The sequence below is a fragment of the Aulonocara stuartgranti genome (genome assembly GCF_965226115.1).
Source record: "Aulonocara stuartgranti genome assembly, chromosome: 4".
In the NCBI taxonomy this organism is placed as follows: domain Eukaryota; kingdom Metazoa; phylum Chordata; class Actinopteri; order Cichliformes; family Cichlidae; genus Aulonocara; species Aulonocara stuartgranti.
In genome coordinates this window covers 19,824,194-19,847,816 of record NC_138942.1, presented here as the reverse complement: position 1 = coordinate 19,847,816, position 23,623 = coordinate 19,824,194, and the positions used below count along the sequence as shown (strand labels likewise).

Sequence of the window (23,623 nt, the reverse complement as noted above, 5' to 3'; positions counted from 1 at the left end):
AGTGAGAACATTAATGTGGCGAACTAAACTGAACATGAACAAACTGAAATCACTGGGTCAACGACCCAGGAACCCTGACACTAACATCATAGTGCACTGGGAAGAAGACGGCCAGACTCTCCCATCCTGGCATTACGTTAACAGTCCTCCATGGAAATACTCAGGGAGCAGCTCTTACTCTATGAGCAGCAGACTAAACACTAAACATTACTAATATGAACATGTAATACTCTGTGTTTCCATTGTTATTAATTGTGTTGTTTATACTTTACACAATGTCTTTTGTGTTTTAGTTTTATATTAAGTGTGACATATATGTAAGATGAAGTAAGAAAACAAATACAAAAATGAACAAAGGAAACTAATGACTAAATACCTTAATTCCTTCTTGAATTTAGAAACATGCTATCTTTCCTCAAAGCGTATTATGATGACACATACTAGTATAACACCATGTTTATCCTTCAAAAAATTGCTTCATGCACCAAGATGTTGTATTTCTCAGATTTTCCAGAAGAGTGAGACAAAGCTTAATGTGCAAAAGCAGTTTTCACCTCTATGTGAAAAACTACTCATGTTGTAATTTTAAAATGACGATAAATGTGATGGGATGGCATGGAGTTATGAAGAGGTGCATTCATTTGAAAGCACAAAGACTCTTCTTCTTTGCAAAAATATATAGTTTCCTTGTGAATCTGTAAACTCCCTGTCTTTGTGTACCTTGTGGGTTTAGACGAAATCACAACTGGCAGGGAGAGCACAAAACATGTTAAAGCTTACCGTTGGTAACCTCTGAACTGGTAACTGGTACAGTTGGCCTGGATGCACAACGGAAACAAACAAATTTATTAACAGGGGAAATATGAGTATTTAATACACCACAAGTCAAAAGTTTGGGCACACTTTCTCATTTAATGGTATTTCTTTATTTTCATGACTATTTACGGCGTAGATTCTCACTGAAGGCATCAAAACTATGAATGAACACATATGGAATTATGTAGTAAACAAAAAGTGTGAAAAAACTCAAAAAACTAATTTCCTACATTGTTGCCTTCTGTTAGTGCGATCCCCTTAGTTCTGACTACCTTCCCTCTCTTTGTTACTATCTGACTACACTTCTCCAGTCCAAATGACATTCTGATGTCACTGCTGTAGATCCTACTGGTATGGATCAGTGAATCGATGTCTCTATCACTCTTGCTATACAGCTTGATGTCACCCATGTAGAGCAGGTGGGTGATGTTTGCAGGCCTATGCAGAACAGCAGTGGGGACAGGACATCTCCATCATAGATCCCACACTTGATGGTGATTTGTGCCAGTGGCCTGAAGTTAGCCTCCAGTGTTGTACATCACATCACCACTGAGTTCCTGAATTATGTCACTGGGTGGGAATCACAGTGGCAGACATCAACAAAAGGGTTTCTAGTATGAAAAATAGGACACCCCCAGCACCTGACATGATTCTGCATTACAGTCACCTTATCTGTAATGCATGCAGGATTCACATCTTCTTATCGACCTTCAGAGGGCACGTCACATAGTTTTGGAAGTTGGCTACAGAGGTTCCAGTGTCCTGGCTCCTCTTTGCCATAGCATTTGTGTTGAACCTCATTGATTACTTTTTCACTTCCCCCTGAGTTCATGTGCTGCTTACTATTTCATTACGTACCAGGACAAATTGATTGATGGTCAGTTAATGATATTTAACATTTTGCAGTTATATGTCTCACTTGTTCCTGCCTGTTTTCATCTTTTCAGTGTTACAGTATGGAGTCCATCCCTTCCAATCCTGTAGTGAAGAGACCTGGGGAGACTCTCAGTCTCTCCTGTAGGGGATCTTGTTTCACATTTAGCTGCTGTTCTGTGGATGTTATAAGACAACAAGCAGAAAAAAACTGGAATGGATAGGAGAAGGCTACTCAGATTCCAGCAGAGGCAAATATGTGAGCAGTTTGAGTGGACATATAGAAATTGACCGAAGACAACAGCAACGGCAACAGCATGACATATCTGAGAGTCTAAGGAGCTTGGAAAGAATCTGAGACTTCCATCCTAAAACCAGAGGACTCTGCTGTGTATTACTGTGTGAAAGACAAACAGTGGTTTAAGTAATGACAGATGCTTTACAAAAACCTTCAGCCATACAGTTTCACAAGAACCTACAGGGGCCAACAGATGATCAAAAATATGATGTTCAACTCACTGTCACAATAACACCTGTGTTTATTGTCTATGAATGCATACTTTTAGAATATAAAAAATACTTTTGATTATCATGAAAAACAATATTGAAACACATTGAACAACCATTTTAGAGGAATACAAAAAAAAGATAGAAAGAGAGAATCATGGCACATTCAAGAATCCCTATAATTCATAATTATAATAAAGGTCAATCAAATGGACCAATATGGCAAGGCCATGATGATCCACTTGGTAAAATAAATCCACTTGGCATCTTTCTTGGCCTTAAGACAACAATTCTGATGGCTAAAGATCCAAACGGGACACAAAAAAAAAAAAAAAAAAAAAAAAAAGAATCCCTAGTCAGAGATTTGGGGGTAATTTTACAAATTATGCATTTACAAAATATATGCTTGTAAAAGGATCCTCTGTGAATCAGAGCTTCTTCCTGAGTTAAATAATAGATGCATACAGTGGAACCCCGACTTACGAATACCCGATTTAACAAAAAATTCAAGTTACGAAGGCACTTAATGGCAATATTTCTGCCCGTGTTACGGCAAAATGCCCGGGTAATGAAATCCGCTGGCTCTGATTGGCTGAGCCCAAAATGCCCACAATGCCTTCCGAATCATGTGACAACCCCTTTGGCTTTCGTACTTGCACTTCGCTGTTCCACTTGAACGACGTATTGTTGTTGCAGTTAGCAATTAGCCTATAGCCTATCGTTCACTCAAAAGGCGCGATGGGTGCTTCGATTTACGAAAATTTTCGACTTACGAAAGATCCTCGGGAATGAATTTATTTCATAAGTCGGGGTTCCACTATAATAGATTAACACAATTTTAAGTGAGAGTCCTCTTGTGAGAGGGCTCCAGATATGCAAAGTGAACTTCCTGACAGTCTGCTATCAAGACTTGAAATCATGGCACCGGTTACAGAAGAAGATGAGACGTTCTCATCAGATCACCTTCAGTATCAACATGTTCTCTTTAGCTCTGCTGCTGCTGGTTGCTGGATCCTGTGAGTCTTATTGAGGCACTCACACTATGATAAAAATACAGTGACTGCTACACTGTTTCAATATTCCACATGTTTTCCTCCTCAGGTGTAAAGTGTGAACAGCTGACACAGCCAGCCTCTGTGACTGTGCATCCAGGGGATCGTCTGACCATAACCTGTCAGACCTCTTATTCTCTTAGCAGTGCTCGAACATTTTGGATCAGACAACCTGCAGGAAAAGAACTGGAGTGCATTGGTAGTGTACATATTGGACACAGCACACAGTACAAAGACTCACTACAGAACAAGTTTAGTATCGACATAGACTCCTCCAACAGGACCGTGACTCTGATCAGACAGAATGTGCAGCCTGAAGACTCAGCTGTGTATTATTGTGCCAGAGAACCACCCACAGTAACACAAAGCATCATGAGACTTGAACAAAAACCCCTCAGTGACTGAACACACGAAGCCACAAGAGGGTGATCCCTCAGAGCAACAATGATTTCAGATCAGCACAATAAGAAGAAATAAAATGTCACTTAAAAATCAACAGGACAGAATTAAATTAGTAATAATAGGTTGGATGTAATAAGCATAAATTAATTGTTAATTAAATCATTTAACTTCACTTCTATCCCAGATAGTATTTTTTAAAAGATAATATGAGATGTGTCTGCCTTTATAGATATTTTTGTGTGTACACGTGTGTATACTACATCGCACCTTCAAACTTTTTTAAAGATGTATTTGAATAATATTTAAGCCTGACATTTTAGTCCCTCCCTAATAAAATTTAGATGGCTTACTTCTGTCCTCGTAGGGCCTGGCTGTCATCTTGTCTAATGGGAAGCACTTCCTTCACAACTTCACTTTCAAGATGATGCTCAGACTCTCTGTTGTGGTGACAGTGCTCTGTCTACCCTGTAAGTCATATAATTTTATAAGGTTTCCAGGTTTAAATGGTCAGGCTTTGGAGGAAGCCTTCAGTCTTTCCTGTAGAGGGTCTGGTTTTGACTTTGGCCAGTATGGAATGCACTGGATCAGACAACCAGCAGGAAAAACACTAGAATTGATGGGGGCAATCTGGTATGATGCAAGTAAAACTGTTTATGCCAGCAGTGTGCAAGGATGTATATGAATCACCAGAGACAACAGCAACAGCATGGTGCATCTGAGCCTTTCCAACCTCAAGCCAGAGGACTGTGTATTATTGCAGTGGAGAGCCACTGTAACACAACCCTTCACTGGAGCTGAACAAAAACCCCTGACTGAATGGTTCTAACATGAAACCACCAGAGGAGGAGCTCTCAGACCACTGATGATTTCAGATCAACATAATAAGTCAATACATAACATTGAAACATAATCTGGAAATAAAGCCGATTATTAATTCCAGTTCTCATAAACATTATTTCTAGGTTACTTTTCCTAACCCTTCTTCTTTTCTTCAACAACCAAAAAGATAATGCTATATATGTATTCTGCTATACATAACTCTCAGAGTAAACCATATTGCTGCATGGTCCCATGAAAGCATACTGCAAAAACTGTGAAAGTGTTGCATAGTTTAGTAGTTACAAATTCAGACTTGGTTCAGCATGTGAATATAATGCAATTTAATGAAATGAAATCAACTTTTAGTTGTTTTTCCCCAAAACTTTAATTTGAATGTTGATTCAGATTTTTTTTATTCTTTATATCTTAAGTATAAAATGCACATGTATCATACTTATCCTTAAGAATTCACAAGTAAAGCTAACAAGACATTACATTAAGTAGTGGCTACAAATAAGGACATCAGGAACAAGTGTGTGCATGGATAACCTGAGATGTGTCCCACCTCTACACAAAAACAGCATAAAGGCTAGAAAGAGAGAAAAAGATGAGACAGCATAGAGAGAACTGAGGGGCCATGACAAATACAAAGCAATGTTCCTGAAATATGCATCACAGTGGTAGATGAAACTGAACTGCTTCCTATATAAAAGGGCCATTAAGCTATTATCATATATCATCTGTTAGTTGCTAAAAATATTTCCTAAATTTTTCACATACTGCTGAGTTTATTTTGTGAAAAAAGAAGTATTTGTTGCTGAGTAGGAGGAGTCTATGTAAAACTGATACCTTCAATAGATTTATATATCTTGGTACTCAATCTACCAGTGGCAGACTGGACAAAGACAACTGACCTTAACAATGATCAGATCAGTTTATTTGGTTGTTTTCGTGATTCTGTTTTTTTTCTTGACTGGTAAGGACATACATTTTTTTTGTACAAATTAATTGTTATGAAGTAAAGTCTTTGGAATAATAAGCCATCAACATTTCTGTAGGTTCTGAGGGTCAAACACTGACTGAGTCTGAATCAGTGGTCCAAAGGCCTGGAGACTCCCACAGACTGACCTGTACATACTCAGGGTTCAGTGGTGATTATAGTAATGCTTGGATCAGACAGGCTCCTGGAAAAGGACTGGAATGGATCACTATGATCAACAGTGGCAGTGACAGCTGGTACTCTCAGTCATTCAGAGGTCGCTTTACCATCTCCAGAGACAACAGCAGAAAGCAGGTGTATCTGCAGATGAGCAGCTTGACGACTGAGGATTCTGCTGTTTATTATTGTGCTCGATACTCACAGTGACACAAGAGGAAGAAATGCTGTACAAAAACTTAACACATTAAACTAAATCTAAATTTACTTTCAGCTTTTCTTACCCAAAGGTACAAAAATTACATTTAACTCATCAACACACAAACATATCATCTGCCTCACAAGTTTTCATCTGCCTTGTTGTCAGTTTTTAACAAATAACAAACACATCAAACTTTATTTTGTATTTTGAATAATCATTTTCTTTTAATTGTGCCAAAACTATTGTTTAGTACCAGTACTCATTTCCACAGGGTTGACAATTTTTTCTTATAATTTGTAGAAGAAACCTTAGGGTTAGTGTTATCACCCTCAGTGTATGTTCTCACTGAGGCAGACACACTCACAATATTGCCACTACACATTAACTGTTATTGTAATTTATTTGACCGTTTCCTCCAACTGTGAACAATGACCACAGCCAGCCTTTATGACGTGCAGCCAGGTCTTCTGTCCATCACCTGCAGTGTCAGACACCTGAAGTGTGTCTTCTTCTGTGTCTTCTTCTACCACCTGTCTCTAATTCCTAAACAATTTAGGCCTTACATTAAACACCTTGAATTAAAGCTGAAAGTTTGCATGCCAATCACATCTTGCTTGACTGATTTAACATCACTGGTGTATATGTAGCTTGACGACCGAGGATTCTGCTGTTTGGTTTTACGCTCAAGACTTCCAGTGACACTGTTACATCCCTCTGCAGCCCCTAATCTCCTCAATGTTTTCAGCTGGTGCTAATTGGCCACACCTAGTCAGGTGTGGATAAAAGTATACCTGAGGCAAGCTTCCAGGGAGCTCACTTGTCTTTGCTTTGGTGGCACCAGCCATTTTAGCCAACCTGGTAACCGCTTCTCACTAACGGTCTGGTATTCATCTTTTTTTTTTTCTCATGTTGTGGCTTTTGAGCCGGGTCGTAACAGACACATAAAGGACAAATGTTGTACAGAAACCCAGTGCATGAAACTACGTCAATATCTGCTTTCTACATTTCAATTTTCAAAAAGTAATCAAATTTCATCATTGCTGTTTATTATTGTGTTTCTGAATTAAGGTAAGATAAAAAAGAGAAAACAATATGTTGTTTATCAGACTGTCCAACTTTAAGCCAGGGGACTCTTTTATGTGCAGTATTAGTGTGTTAGATACATATAGGTACGAGGAAATGTTGACGCTATACCAAAACTCAAGACTAATTTTTTAAAATTATTTTTCATTTAAAATCAGTAAAAAAAGAAAAGAAATCACATTATGTTTTATTAAGATGTTAAATTACAGATATTTATTTCCTAAAACTAAAAAAAAATACTTTTATTGGTTGACCATTATGCTTGATTCATTTCTGACTTTTCTGACACAGAAGTCATGTGTACCAGCTATTTACAAAAAAACTGGTTTTTGAAAGATTTATAAATTTATTATGGCAAGTGGTGTAATAAATCTTTTAAGCACTGTAGTATTGATTTCTTGTATAATGATAGCCTGAATACTTGCTGAATGCTAAATTTCTGTGACCTGGAGTGTGGATCTCTTTGAGGAGGAACACATGCAAAATTATATCTTCCATCTTTGAATATGTGTCACAGGATAAAAAACAAGGACTACATGATTGAATCACACCAATGTGAACTGGGCAGAGACAAATGGCTCCTATAATGAACCATCCAGCGTTGACGGCTGTTATTCTTGTCCTGTCAGTTTATTGTGTTGGTAAGGACAGAAGTATTTCTTTTACAAACATTATGACTCGATGACAAATGATATGCTTGAAATTCAAAGGCTAATTATGTTTTTATCTGCAGGTACTGAGGGTCAAACATTGACTGAGTCTGAATCAGTGGTTAAACAGCCTGGACAATCCCACAGACTGACCTGTACATACTCAGGGTTCAGTGGTGATATTTATGCTGCTTGGATCAGACAAACTGCTGGAAAAGGACTAGAATGGATTGCTTATATCAACCCTGGCAGTAGCAGCATCTACTACTCTCAGTCATTCAGAGGCCGGTTTACCATCTCCAGAGACAACAGCAGAAAGCAGGTGTATCTACAGATGAGCAGCCTGACAACTGAGGATTCTTCTGTTTATTATTGTGCTCGAGAGCCACAGTGACACAAAAGGAAGAATCTTTGTACAAAAACTCAGCACATCACAAAAGGAACAATTTACTCTCTGCTGTTCACATTTATAGTAATGAACTGCAGTTCAATCTCATTGACACAAGAAGAAACAACAAAGGCACAAGAATCTCCAAAATATTTAACAATATCTGTTGGGATTAGTCATCAATTTGATAATCTGTTTCAAAAAATTACTATAAATTGGCATCTTGTTTAGCTTTCAGACCACATGCATTAATCTTTAATAGTACCTTTTTTTAAAGATAGACTTATTTATCATTACTTATTGCAACCTGCAGGGAAAGGACTGGTATGGATCTGAATATAATCCTGGTGATTTATTCAGCAAAAATTCAGTAAAGAATACGTTTCGCATCAACTTAGACTCTTCCAGCAAAGCACTTACTGCAAGTGGACAGATTGTGCAGACTGAAGACACTGCTGTGTATTAGTGTGGAAGAGAACCACAGCATCAAAACGTCCGTAGAGTTGAACAAAAACCCCTCAGTGCCTAAACAGTTATAACATGAAGCCACCAGAGGAGGAGCCCTCAGACCACTGATGAATTTAAGATATTACATAATGCAAGTGATTTTACAATGTGAGTTAAATTGATAGAAGAATGATGACTGATGTAAAAATCAAGTCAGTAGATATTCCTTTATTGTATTTCACTTTAACATAAAACTCTGCACAGATACTTTGTGGCCACTGTGTTTACCTCAGATTGTTATTAAATAAGCAAACATCAGACTTTGTCTGAGGGTGTTTTTATTGTTGTTGTCTTTGTTGCATTTTTTTTAGTAGCTGTCAGAAGGCCGAGTTAAAAAACAACAACAACAACAACTATTTTAACTGACTTGGCACTGTATAAAAAACAGGTTAAATAATATAGTAAATAATATAATTTATTTTTTTATTCAGTCAGAAGCTAACTTCCACCTAGGCTAATATAAATAAAATATATTTATATTATAATGTTTTAATAATATAAATATAATATATACATTTACAGAAGAAGAGATACGTCTAGTTTTGTAACTGTGCAATATTGAGAAAATATAAATGCTTGTTTAAAGAACTATAACATTTTAGATATTTTTAGTAAACTTTTAAAGACTTACAAAATGCAAGTATCACTGACAGTCATTGAGAGCAGGTTGACCAGCAAGTATTTATAAGACCAATATGCAAACGTGTTAAAAAGCAGTTTATATAACTGAATATCCAATTGTCAAAATTAAATAATTATGGTGCATTAACATAAGGTGACTAAAGGCATTCATATAAAAAAGTTTAAATGTAATCATAAACACTGTGTGATAAATGTAAAGTTTTCAGGAAATAAAGATATAAAATTATTTTTACTATCAAAATTGTACCGTTTTAACACAGAATATATAAACTTTATTGCATGCAACCAATGTACATATTTTTTCGTGGTCTTGATAACTTGATAGCAGAGGATTTTATTGTTTATTACTGTGCTTGAGACCAGAGATGGGCAGTTACTGTAATCCGATTACTTTTTTCAAGTAACGAGTAAAGTAATGGATTACTATTGCAAAAACGGTAATTAAATTACCGTTACTTTCCCGTCGGAACGCTGCGTTACTGCGTTACTAAAACCGTGATTCTTTTGCGAGAATGTCTCATGACAGTGACGTAAGCGAGTGCGACGTTCGTGACAACAGCTGTGTGCAGATCAACAATGGATCATATATGGAGTGCAGGAGAGAGTATGAGCGTGCAGCGTTTAAAGCGTGGAAGTACTGACCTTATTTTGAGTTTGATTCCATAAAAAGTGACAAAAACATTAGTGTCCGTTGTGCGTGGGAAGAAAACTTCTTTTTACAGCGAAACCCCCCCCCTAAACTTCCAAGCAGGCACCGAGTGCGCTATGACGTAATGGGAAACTCACAGAGAAACTCGCGGATTCTTCCACTGACCGCCGGGGCACACCTGCACCAGGGTAAACCTCCGCCTACCCTGCTCCTGCTTTACAGGTGAAAATAGAACAACAGGACCGCTGAGTCTTTGACTTTATTTATTTTCTGCTGTGTTTCACTTGCATCTATTTGAAAGACTGAGTGTAAACACAAAAAAAAAAAATAATTATGTGCTGGAATGTGCAGAAAATAGGTTTAAATATTAAACAAATTTCTTCTAGTCAGAGAATGTTGCATATAATTAAATTTTTGCTTGATGCATAAAGTTAAAAGATTAAAACTGATAAAACAAGTTTTAAAAAGAGACTTTTCCATTTGATTACATTTTGTATGATGGATTATGTAGAAAAAGTAGAATTGGGCTGAAAGATCTATCGCTTTATCACCTATTCAGGTTGTAAATCGTGTTTTGAGAGCATGAGGGTGGGAATGGATGTTTGTATCTGTGTGTGCCTGTATGTCTGTGTCTATATGTCAGGTTGGGTATCAGACGCCACCTCTCTGAGGACATCTCAGGCCCTCCAAGGTTTGGAGGCCTATCTCCCCCCACCACCACTTCCCCTGCCAGTGGCGGACTCCCTCAGACATCGGTGCGTTGGTGGTTCTTTGTGCCTGGGGATGGGCGTCCAGGTACACACCGGCTCACTCCTTGGCGGCCGCTTATCGGGGCCTGGAGCCTGGGGCTCACTCGGGCCACTTTGGAGGTGGGGTGCCCCCGACCTCTCGGCCTGGGGCTCGGTCACTCAGGCACAGCTGGCTGCCGGCGGAGCTCACGGGCGCGTCACTGCAACCCCCCCTGGCTTCTGCTCCGCGGCTGCTGGGTGAGCCCTCATCTGGGACTCTCCTCAGCTCTTTCTGGGACAGTGGCGTGGCTGCCCCTCTGTTGGTCTTCCTTGGTCTCTTGTGTTCTGGGGGCCTCTGGATGTCTGGAGTTTTGATCTCCTCCATACCTGCTTCATGCCCTGGAGGACGGGGCTGTGGCCCCCCCACACCCTTTAGCAGATCATTACATGAAGGAACCTTTTAAAAACAAGCGCGTCCATGCTCACAGGTGTACACACGGGTGATCACACCCACAAACTACACCCTTTTTGGCTCCTACTTCAAAGCACACTGTGTTCTGCTGATCTTATGTGCTGCACAATAATGTTTAATATTTAGTATTTACTGTCATATTCCCATATATCATTGTGATGTTGTTTATTATATTACTCTTGTTTTCTTCTGCTTGTTCTCTTTTTTCTTTCTCAACAGGTGATCCAGGTGATCGATATATGCATTTTTTTTCTTTTTTTTTCTGCTCATTCTGTTGGTTTTTGTTTTTTGCCCTTCTCCCCCGTCCCTCTTCTCAGCTGTTTCTCTTTCCCTCTTTCTTTCTCCCCTTCTTTCCTCCAGTCAAGTCTGTCCCGTATTCAGCAAGTGAAAATAAAATAAACAATAAAAGGTGAATCAAATGGACCATTACGGCAAGGCTGGGATGGTCAATTTGGTAAAGTAAATCCGTTGGGCATCTTTCTTTGCCTTTAGACAATAATTCTGGTGGCAAAAGAGCCAAACGGGACAGGCAAAAAAAAAAAAAAAAAAAAGTGTTTTTAAAAAGTAAATTAATTACTTTTGAAAATAAGTAATCAGCAAAGTAACGGGATTACTTTTTGGGGGAACTAATCAGTAATTAGTTACTGATTACTTTTTCAAGTAACTTGACCAACACTGCTTGAGACTCACAGTGTCACAGGAGTGAGAAAAACAATTTTTTCACATAAATTAGAGAGATTACATTTAAGTCATCAACATAGTCAAAGATTCAATAAAGCTGCTTCACTGGGAGATTGTTTTTGTAAAATTATTTTTGAATGAAAAACACATCAAACTTTATATTTGTGTTTTAAATAATATTGTTATTTTAATTAGTTTTTTTTTAAATTGTAGATACTGATTGCCGCAGTGTGATCTCTTATAGCCAAATATAACACATTTCCTACGTGTGGGACTAATAAAGGTTATCTTATCTTATAATCTGTCAGCATCCATCTATATGCAAAGCAAACTTCCTGACAGTTAACTATAAAGACTTGAAATCATGGTGTCAGTTAAAGCAGAAGAAGAAAGGTTCCCATCAGATTATCCTGAGTACCAAAATGTTCTCTGTGGCTCTGCTGCTCCTGCTGGCTGCTGGATCCTGTGAGTCTCACTGGAAAAAAACACTGACAGGATGATCACAGCATACTGACTGTTGCTGTTACATAAAACATGTTTTTTCCACAGGTGTGAAGAGTGAGCAGCTGACACAGCCAGCCTCTGTGATTGTGCAGCCAGGTCAGCGTCTGACCATCACCTGTCACGTCTCTTATTCTCTGGGCAGCTGGAGGACAGCTTGGATCAGACAGCCTGCAGGGAAAGGACTGGAGTGGATTGGAATGAAATATACTGGAGATTCATTTTACAAAGATTCATTAAAGAACAAGTTTAGCATTGATTTAGACACTTCAAGCAAGGCAGTGACTTTAAATGGACAAAATATGCAGCCTGAAGACATTGCTGTGTATTACTGTGCCAGAGAGTCACAGTCACACAAACCATTAGTAGAGCTGTACAAAAACTCCTCATGCCCTCAGCACTGGTGAAACCATTAAACAAGCGGAGGTACAACCCTCAGACAAATAATGATTTTAGACTGGTTCTGTAAAAAAATAAAATAAAATTTAACTTTCTTTTAAAAAAGGAAATAAACAAAAACAAATCACATGTAAACTAAGTCAAAAATGCTTTCTACATTTCAAATGTACAGAAACGAAGTACAGTTATTAACACGCTCGAAGAAATAATAACATAATCTGCTTGCTTATATATGAAATGTTTTCACAACAATTTCCAGTCTAGCTGTAAGTGAGGGTGTAATCCATAGTTCCTTTGTTGTCTTTCAGTGTCAATGTTTATGCAAAGTAAACTTCCTCACAGACTCTTATAAATACCTGATATGATGCTGTGAGTTCCAACAGGAGAGCAGGAGCTCCCATCAGACCAACTTCGGTACCAAAATGTTCTTTGTGCTGCTTCTGTTGGCTGGTTGGGCCTGTGAGTCAGAGGAACTGAGCCAGAAATACTAACAGTATGATTGGAGAATATTGTTATTATTTTTTACAATTGCACTGATGTTTTATCCACAGGTATGAAGTGTGAGCAGCTGACACAGCCAGCCTCTGTGATTGCGCAGCCAGGTCAAAGTCTGACAATCACCTGTCAGGTCTCTTATTCTCTGGGCAGCTATCGGACAGCTTGGATTAGACAGCCTGCAGGGAAAGAACTGGAGTGGATTATAAGTGGAGGCAGTGGACATAAAATATGGAAATAAAATCATTTGTTTCTCTCTTGCTCTTGACGAAGGCGGTCGCACTTTTCTCCTCTCCTCCTCCTCCTCTCCCTTAGCTTCTCTGCTTAGCCTCTTGTGTCCTTGTCTAGTCTCGTGTTTTTTGTATTACTTTTCCCTGGAACACTCTCTCACAGTCTGTTCTCTAAAACCTAAAAGAGGAATTATGGATTTGATCAGCTGGTCCCTGAATGCAATTGACACCCTTTCCTCAATGAGAAGTCTGGGCTCGGGTGAGCCTGAGTGTCCTGGAGGTACTTTCCTTGCACACGATGGACGAGTGGCAGAACTGGAGGGTGGTGTGCCTGGCGGGACTGTCGATCGAAGACACTGAAGATATCTACCTATTCGGAACCATGATAACAGGGTTCTGGCTGATCGGAGCTGGCTTGGCCCTGGCTTATCGAAGAATTAAGGAAGCGGAACCGGCTGTTCAAACCCCCACAAGGCTGCCCACTGGGATTGGAACGATGGGGAGAGGCGTGAGTTTCTCGAAATGGGCTCATTGAGTCAGCACGGATAAGATCTTGGAGAACGCACAGATGCTGTGAATACTCAGAATAAGATCTCTGAGCGCAAATTGGATAATATCTTGGAGAAGCTCACTGCGGTCGTGAGTTCTCAGAATCTGCTCTTTGAGCACAAGAATGACAACATCATGGAGCGCAAGTTTGATAACATCATGGAGAAGCTTGCGGCTCTCCAACGGGAGATTGAGAGACCAGTGTTGGACTGTTAGAACAGCTTTGAAATTCATATGAGTTGTTCGCACTAAAGTAAACCCATCATCACTTCATGCGGCTACCACTCGGCGCCAGCTGTGGTCTCAAGGCTGGAACTGAACAACAACACCCTGATAACGACTGTGTTTAGACTGTTCTTCCTATCCTACGCAAGGCCACCTGGATTGGCTGGAAGACTGTTTACTTAGCCTGGCAGGGCGAAGGACACTGTCTCAGCTGAACTCTGGACACATACACAAACACGCACACAGACATATATACACACGCAGATGTACACTCATCCCCCCTCCCCCTCCAAACGCCTTCGACGCTTATTCCCCTCCGATGCTGATGTGGATCAAGGGGACCAGCGCATATGCTGCAGGCCCGGATGTACTGTCTACACTGGCTGTCTCTCACCCTTTACCCATCCCTGTTGCTTGTCATGTGTTTCTTTGGTGTATTAAGAGTTTTTTCATGTGCTATGTGCAGAGGTGTTTTCTTCTGTTCTCAAACTGATCTCTCTGTTGAAGCTCAGTCTGGGGGGAGTTATTTTTTCACTCATCTTTCCTCATGTTGTGCATTTTCCATGTTATACCCCTCTGACCTGTCTTCCCCATGTGATGTTTGTGTAATGTATGTATGGTCGGAAGGGTAAGATAGCGCTGGCACGGCTGGCAGCCTTAACCCAATTTCCCTCGGGATGAATAAAGTATGATCAATCAATCAATCAATATACCACATACTACAAAGATTCACTAAAGAATAACTTCAATATTAGCGCTGACTCTTCCAGCAAGACAGTGACTTTAAGTGGACAGAATGTGCAGGCTGAAAACACTGCTGTGTATTACTGTGCCAGAGAGTCACAGTAGCAGAAACCATCAGCAGGCCTGAACAAAAACTCTTCAATGTCTGAATAGTTGTAACATGAAGCCACCAGAGGAGGAGCCCTTAGACCATTTATGGTTTTGGAGTGGTTAAATAAGAAAGGCTTGTATACTTTCTATAACGATGAAAACTTGAAAAACAAAAACAAAGAAAATATGAAAATTGCACTAATGATATATGCTACACACAAACTATAATGCAAGTTTGTAATGAAATGTCTTCAAATTAGAACTTAAGATTAGTTGTTATAACTTCAATGAAGTTTGAGTTTATAAAGCTCCATAGATGTCATTAAAATAAAAAAGTGTGCATGCTTCAAAGCCTCTTATTCTATATTATTCCATTTTATGAAATTAACAAACAAAAATGTGTGCTGCTTAATATTAGCAGTGTAAGAGCACATATTCCAGTGTTCACAAATAATAGCAAAAGATTACAGTAGAAGAATAAGATGAACACATACGCAGACATGCTGGTAAGGATACATAAATCTGTTGGACAAACAAACATTTTTCTAATGAAAATGTGATCACAACAATAAGTTAATATTTCTGTAGGTACTGAGGGTCAAACACTGACAGAGTCTGAATCAGTGGTTAAAAGGCCTGGAGACTCCCACACACTGACGTGTACATACTCAGGGTTCAGCAGTGATATTGATGCTGCTTGGATCAGACAAGCTGCTGGAAAAGGACTGGAATGGATCGCCTATCGCAGCAGTGGCAGTGGCACTATAGCCTACTCTCAGTCAGTCAGAGGCCGCTTCACCATCACCAGAGACAACAGCAGAAAGCAGGTGTATCTGCAGATGAGCAGCTTGACGACTGAGGACTCAGCTGTTTATTATTGTGCTCGAGAGCCACAGTGACACAAGAGAACGAAACTCTGTACAAAAACTTAACACCCCAGGTCAAACCAAAACTATTCTTTTTTTTACTTCATTATCATATACACATTCAGAAAAAAATAGCCACAATAAATGTTCATGGTTTTTGTGTGTTCTATCTCCACATACCGGTGTTTCTAATCAGTCAGTGTTTTCTATGCAAAGCAATTTTGTTTCGCAGTCTGATGATTCTTTTAAAGATATATCTGATTTGTACTGATAATTTACTTTTATTTAGAATTAAATGGCCATTAAATTTAGCGTTTAAAAAAACTAGTAAATGGCTTTAAAACATTTTGGGCCACAGCACGAGTTCTGCTAAAGCTGTATTTAAAAGCCATGTTCTCATATAATAAATATTATCAACACTTCATTGATTTGAAATTTATTGTTAACCTGAGTTTTACTGATTCACTGTTTCTTTGTTCAGTGAATAAAAAAGTTACTAACACATTCCAATAATATATTGACATTAACAGTGGTGAAACTGCATCCTGAAGACACTGTCTATTACTGTGTATGTGGCACTGTTACCAACCATCAACAGACACGCACAGATGAAACGTATCCACTGACACAGGAAAAAAAATAACCAAACACAAAAAAATAAACACACCAAAAAATTATAATTAGATATTTTAGATTGTAGATATTTTAATTGCAGATGTCTGTTTTCGTCGTGTTTCAACAGTTTAATGGTGTTTTTCTTTTCTTTTGTCACCCCCTTTTTTAGGATATCACAATTCATGCCAGGTGCAATTTTCCAGTCAACTGGGGTGCATTTCTTCATACATTAATCAAGCATGTACTTTCATGGACTGTCAGAAAAAAAAACATTTAACAGGAAAGGCAATTTTGGATAGTTAGATGACTTAATTGAAAATGTTTTAATGTAGAACTGTTTAATAAACATTAACATATTTTTTTCCCCAAGTAATAGCTTTCAAAATGACAATGAAAAATACAGTATTTTACAATGACCTGATTTTTAACATGAAAATAAACTTCTCAGTGGTAGACATTGTTGGGGTACTTGTACCACACCCTCTTTATGATGTCTTTGTAGTTTACTACTGTTTTGGTGACTTTCACTTTGTTTGGAACATCAGAGGCCTCATCTCCAGCCTCAGGATGATGAATGAACTCACTTTTCTGGTTGTTTTCTGTCTGTCCTGTGAGTTCTCCAGCTTCTTGCTGTGTTTTTATCCTTAAGAGTTGTACAAGTAATTCCAGACGACATCCTTGCTGACCATATCATTCTTCCATGGCCCGTCTCTCCTTTTATGTCATCCGGTATTACAGGTCAGATGCTAGAGATGCTGAAGAGACTTTGAATCACTCCTCTAGATGATCTGGATTAGCATTTAGTTGCTGCAACATGCACTGGATCAGACACCATTCAGCAAAAGCACTGGAATAGTTGGGGGCGTATTTATAATAACGCCAGTGGAACTGCCTGTTCCAGCAGACTAGGCACAGAGGACGAACAGAAATCACCAGAGATAACAGCAACAGCCTGCTGTATCTGTGACAATCAAACCTAAAGTCAGAGGACTCTGAGGTGTATTACTGTGTATTACTGTGTATTACTGTGTAATACTGGTGTATTACAGTCCACACTGCAATAGCCGCACCCTACACCCATTTCTTAAGTTAAAGTATTTAACACATAATCTTCATCCTTTAAAACTGGTTAATGAAGTAAAACGATATAATACATTATTTTTTGCAGGAATGTGTAATATTTGTTTATTGTTATTTTTTTCCTCTGTGATAAAGTTGTTTACACAGGATTTATAGTTACATAAATGCCCGCTGAGGATAAACCATCAACACATTTAAGTGACACATCGTTTGACACAAACAATCAAGTAGTATTATATTATTAATTAAGTTTGCCCCGACCAAACCGAAGTTAAGAACTCTTTATTTTACTTGTTTGTAACTGTAAGAGTAATTACATTTTCCTGAAACATTTCAATGATCTAAATCATAACAGCATTACAAATGTAGGTACTGGTCAGCCTCACTGAGATTTTGTGTTATTTTGTTTTTATTCATAAGTACCAAAAAACAGCATTCTGCTTTCAAAGCATGGTCTGTCAGGAGGAACATTAATTTCATCATATTTTTTTTTCTGTAGTTTATTGGGATAAACACTGAAAAAAACTATGAAAAGACTATGAAAAAACGTCTTCTTACCCTAAAAAACAAACAAGCAAACGAAATAATCAAATTAACTTTTTTGATACTTGAAAAGTGATGATCTTACTCTGTTTTACAGAGGTGTATAAGAATTCATTTCTCCATGATGTGGAGTCATCTAGAAAACTCCATCCATCCATCCATCTTCATCCGCTTATCCGAGGTCGGGTCGCGGGGGTAGCAGCCTAAGCAAAGAGGTCCAGACCTCCCTCTCCCCAGCCACCTCCTCCAGCTTGTCCGGGGGAATACCAAGGCGTTCCCAGGCCAGCCGAGAGATATAATCTCTCCAGCGTGTCCTGGGTCTGCCCCGGGGCCTCCTCCCGGTGGGACATGCCTGGAACACCTCGCCCAGGAGGCGCCCAGGGGGCATCCTTGCCAGATGCCCGAACCACCCCAGCTGGCTCCTTTCAATGTGGAGCAGCAGCTGCTCTACTCTAAGCCCCTCCCGGATGGCCGAACTTCTCACCCTATCTCTAAGGGAAAACTGACCTTTTTATATCTTCGGTCAAGTCCACTTCGTATCACACTTTAAAACATTATGTCCCACTTCAAGCTAACATCCCAGGTAGTACAATAAAATGGTGTATCTTAACCCAAGCCAGGATCTTTTGCTAAATCTAATCACAAAGTTTCAAACTGTAGCTGAAAAACAAAACAAAACAAAATAATTAAACAAACAAATAAAACATACACAAAAATGTTGTTACATCCATTTTATGTAACATGATCATATCAGTTTGATATTCATAACTTATGTGATATATTTGCAGATGATCGTTCTCTCAGGACAGTGCTTGTCATCACATTTAAAGCCATAAAAATGACTTAAAGAAATATAAGAAGGTCCTGATGGTTGCTCCTCTGTTTTCTATCAGTACATAACAAGTTTTATGACAGTGGTAAGTGCTATTTTTTGAAGATAAGATCATTATAACAAATGCTATTTTTCCTTTGAAAATATCAATAACTTATTAAAAAAAATTCAATACTGAAGTGTTGCAAAGGCAATAGTGTGTTTTAAGGCACTGATAGTGGATATAGAGACAGTGCTTTTTATTAAATGAATTTAAATAGAGCAGCTTGAGTTAACAACAACATAATTTTAAGTCTTTAGATTTCAAAATGAAAATATGAAAATGCAAGTGAGTGACTGACTCTGCTGGGCTATTTTCCACTCCCACCCAGTGATATTCTGATGCAAATCTTTAGTCTGTGCAGAGTACTTCTATAATTCTGACTTGTCTTGTATTTTATGTGGAGCATGAGAGGTCACATCTCCAGCCTCAAAATGATGAATGTAGTCACTCTGCTGCTGGTTGCTCATTTTCTGCCCAGTAAGTTTTGCTTTTTGCTTTGTCTCTATAAGACATTCTTAAATCACATTCAAGCTGTGATCCATAATATATGCCAGATAACTGTCTCAGTTTGTTTTTAGACTCTTCAATTCTTAAATCTCATCAGGTGTTACAGGTCAGAGTATGGAATCCATTCCTTCTAGTCCAGTAGTGAAAAGACCCGGGGAGACTCTGAGTCTTTCCTGCAGGGGATCTGGCTTTACATTTAGTTGCTGCAGTATGCACTGGAATCGACAACCTGCAGGAAAAGCGTTGGAATGGTTGGGGCGCGTTCATAGCTCTGGCAGTGGAACTGACTATTCAAGCAGTCTGCGAGGACGAATAGAAATCACCAAAGATAACAGCAACAGCATGACCTATCTGAGACTATCAAACCTAAAGCCAGAGGACTCTGCAATGTATTACTGTGCCAAAGAGTCACAGTGTTTCAAGTAATCTGAGAGGCTGTACAAAAACTCCACAGAAACCATTTTTTACAAAGACCTGAGGGGGGCAGTGGAGAATCACACCGAACCCACTATGAAAGCACCACCAGGTGACTTTGTGTCTTGCAACACAAATTCAGGAGGTATAAATTAAATATATTAATATAAATTTAACTTTAAATCAATCAATTTAAATTTTAAGTTACATTTTTTTAATAATTGCTTTCTTTGACAAGTTGGCAATAATGTATTTATGTTTGCACGAATTATTATTAAGTTCGACCAGGAGCACCTTTCAAAGCAGGAATATTTATCAGATTTAACTGTTTTAATAAGTATTGACACATTCTTTTTTGATACAACTATTCATTTTTAGTGACCTAGCAGGCTTGAACCAAGTAATATCTTATTATGAGGTGACAGGTGTACCACGGTGCTGCCCATTAGTGTATAGAAACGCTGACAGAAGTCAAATATTTGTATTAATATTCAGCATGTTTCTTCTTCTTCTTCTTCTTCTTCTTATTATTATTATTATTATTATTATTATTATTATTATTATTATTATTGACTGCATCTGAATTTATATTACTGTTTGTTTGTTTATTTATTTATTTATTGTAAAAAATGGCAATGTTGCACGTTGGCCCAGGACACTTTCAAATTAGATTCTCACCCTTAACACTTTTGTGGTTAATGAAGGTATTAAAACATGGATGACCAGGTGATGTCATCTGCTAATTTATAATGTCATCCTGTGTAATCGAAAGCATCATTATTCAGAATAGAATACAGCACAGAGACTGTGTGACTGACCTACATGACCGTACATTTAGCAGAGAAATGGCTTTTATCATGAACCCACCTGAGTTTATGGCTGTTGTTCTTATTCTGTCAATTTACTGGGCTGGTAAGAACATGATATTACTTTTACAAACATTATCAAAAAAAGACAAACAACATGCTGTAAATATAGAAGCCAGTAATATGATCGTCTGTAGGTTACGACAGTCAAACACTGAGATGGACCCACAAACTGACCTGTACATACTCAGGCTTCAGTAGTGTTGTCTATGCAGCTTGGATCAGAAAACAACTGCAACTCAACTCAGACTAACAGAAACAATACAGCAGAAGCACTGCAGCACATGAAAAGGAAACATGATTAAAACACAACACGTCAAACCAAGTCAAAATTATTTTTCTGTTATAGAAAATATATTTAGCTTATTAACAAAGTCAAAGATCCAGTAAAACCAGTTTATTCAATTGTGCTTTGAAAAAATGGAAAAATCTCAGTATTTTCTGACTTAAAAGTAAGTTTATAGTGACCATCCAGGGCATTATGTCTTTAGATTAACTAGCTGTTTTGTAACATCTGGCTTAATGTATTTTTCTAACAATATTGCCAAAGGGAAGGGGAAGCATTTATAATGTAAATACTACACAAATACACCCTCTGTTGTGAGCACGGTAGTTTCTTGACTGAATGCATGCCATATGTAAATCAATCTTCTCACATATCACCTTATAAAAGAGTGAAGTGTATCCGTGCATCAGTGAGAGAACAGAAGAGCTCACATCAGTTTCTTTAACATCAGCCATGCTGTCTGTGACTCTGATGCTGCTGCTGGTAGTTGGATCCTGTGAGGAGATGAATAATAAATGCAGCTGAAATGCAGAACATTCAGAGGAATAATGGAAATAATGTTTATTTCTTTTTCTACAGGTGTGTACAGTATTGATCTCATCCAGTCAGACTCAGCGGTTGTGCAGCCTGGAAAATCTGTAACCATCACCTGTCAGGTCTCTGGTTATTCTTTGACTGATCATAGCTGTGCAACAGGATGGATCAGCGGTGTATATAATCAAAACAATGCTTTGAAGAACAAGTTACTCCACCACACATACAGTTCTACTTCATCTGTAACACTAACAGGATTGAATTTGCAGCCTGAGGACACAGCAGTTTATTATTGTGTGCGTAGCCCACAGTGACACAAGTCTCCCAGAGCCCTGCAGAAATACCTCAAAATAATGAGAATCCACCACAAATTGCACATCCAATCAACTTAACGTTAAGTTAATAATTCCTCTTTAATCTTCTTTTATTTATTTATCTATTTATCTAAATTTGTACCACATGGCTTAATGGATTTTTCTAACAATTTTGCCAAATGGAAGGGGAAAGGGAATCATGTGTAAATAGTACACAGATTACCAAACTGAATGTATCTTGTTCAAGTTTAGTGGTGAGAAAAAATGCCCATAGTGTTATTGTTCCTGTTACACTGGTAGATGAAATTAGACGTTTTTTGGACTTTACCTTGTTTGACCTTGTATCTTAACAGTTAATGCAATACTTTTGACAAATCCCTTGAATAAGGCTGAAGGACTGAATTTTCATCATCTATTGATTGTTTGATTTAGAATTAACTGTGGGGCTGCACAGAGGCAAAAATACAAAACTTTGCCTTTGTACAAGAAATTATGTGCATCCTTGTAGAGATAAATACATACTATAAAAGTACAAGTAATTAATGCTTGTGCCAGTGTTTACAATAATCAATGGTCTATTGTAAAATTATATTCATACATGATATCATAAAATGAATAATTATTAAAAATTGTGTATGGAGCACTTAAAGCAAGTTTCTGACATAGAGAACCGATTTTTGAGATGATCTAACAAAATAGTTCTTTATTTAGATATTCACTACAAGATGGAGGTACAATTGTTCTGTAGTGTGGCTTTTTAGGGGTTTTTGGCAAAAAGCTACTTATGACTGTCTGAAAACTATGCTAAGAAGTTATAATGGTGGATGAACTGAAACATGGTTTTTGGTTAAGGAGGAGGGGTTCATGCAAACTTAAAATTTAGAGTATCTTCATATATGGTATAAACAAAGGTCAGGGACTGGCTCTTACAGACACACTGCAGATGGTAAAACTGACTTAACAATGATCCGATCGCTTTATTTAGTTGTTTCTCTCATTGTGATTTTGGCCTTCCTTGGTAAGGATATAAAAATCTGTCAGATTAACGAAGACATATTCATAAAATATGATTGTACTGACTGCTGTTAACATTTTATAGGTACTGAGGGTCAAACTCTGACTCAGTCTGAAGCAGTGGTTAAAAGGCCTGGAGACTCCCACAGACTGACCTGTACATACTCAGGGTTCAGTAGTGATTATGATACTGCTTGGATCAGACAGGCTCCTGGAAAAGGACTGGAGTGGATTGCTTGGATCAGCTATGGTGGTAGTAGCACCTACCACTCTCAGTCAGTCAGAGGCCGGTTTACCATCTCCAGAGACAACAGTATAAAGCAGGTGTATCTGCAGTACTGCAGATGAACAGCCTGACAACTGAGGATTCAGCTGTTTATTATTGTGCTCGGGAGCCACAGTGATACAAGCGGCAGCAATGCTGTACAAAAAGTTACCATGCCAAGTTTTAGATCATGGAATAAAATTCTGTTTATAATTTGTATCAGAGTAATTAGACTAATTATTCATCTTGATTTGAGTGTATGCCACTGCGTTTTGTTTGTTTGTTTGTTTTTAATCCAGTTCCTTCCACCTTTACTTACTTGGCTGGAGACAGGAACAGTGGAAGCACGATGATGATAACTGTATGCCCATCACATTCAAAGATATTAATTTGAGTTTAACTGTTTAAGTTGTAAACTCAATCTAGCCAATTAATTTTTTTCCCTTTTCACAAATTTTTGAATATACTTTTGAATAATATAATGAATATTCTGCTGTTTATTGTTGTTTGTTAGAGTCACAGTGACTGACATTTGTTCAGCAGCTATATAAAGCAGTACACACATATGAGGAGGAGTTAGTGCG

At 38.2% G+C, this 23,623-nt stretch overlaps 1 long non-coding RNA gene across 1 annotated transcript; it reads left to right on the top strand.

Annotated features, from left to right (window-relative positions):
- Positions 1-19,245: 19,245 nt before the first annotated feature.
- On the top strand, positions 19,246-19,567 carry LOC309704264. Its single transcript, XR_014276180.1, has 2 exons — positions 19,246-19,316; positions 19,444-19,567. It is a non-coding gene; the product is annotated as an uncharacterized lncRNA (long non-coding RNA).
- Positions 19,568-23,623: the final 4,056 nt, after the last annotated feature.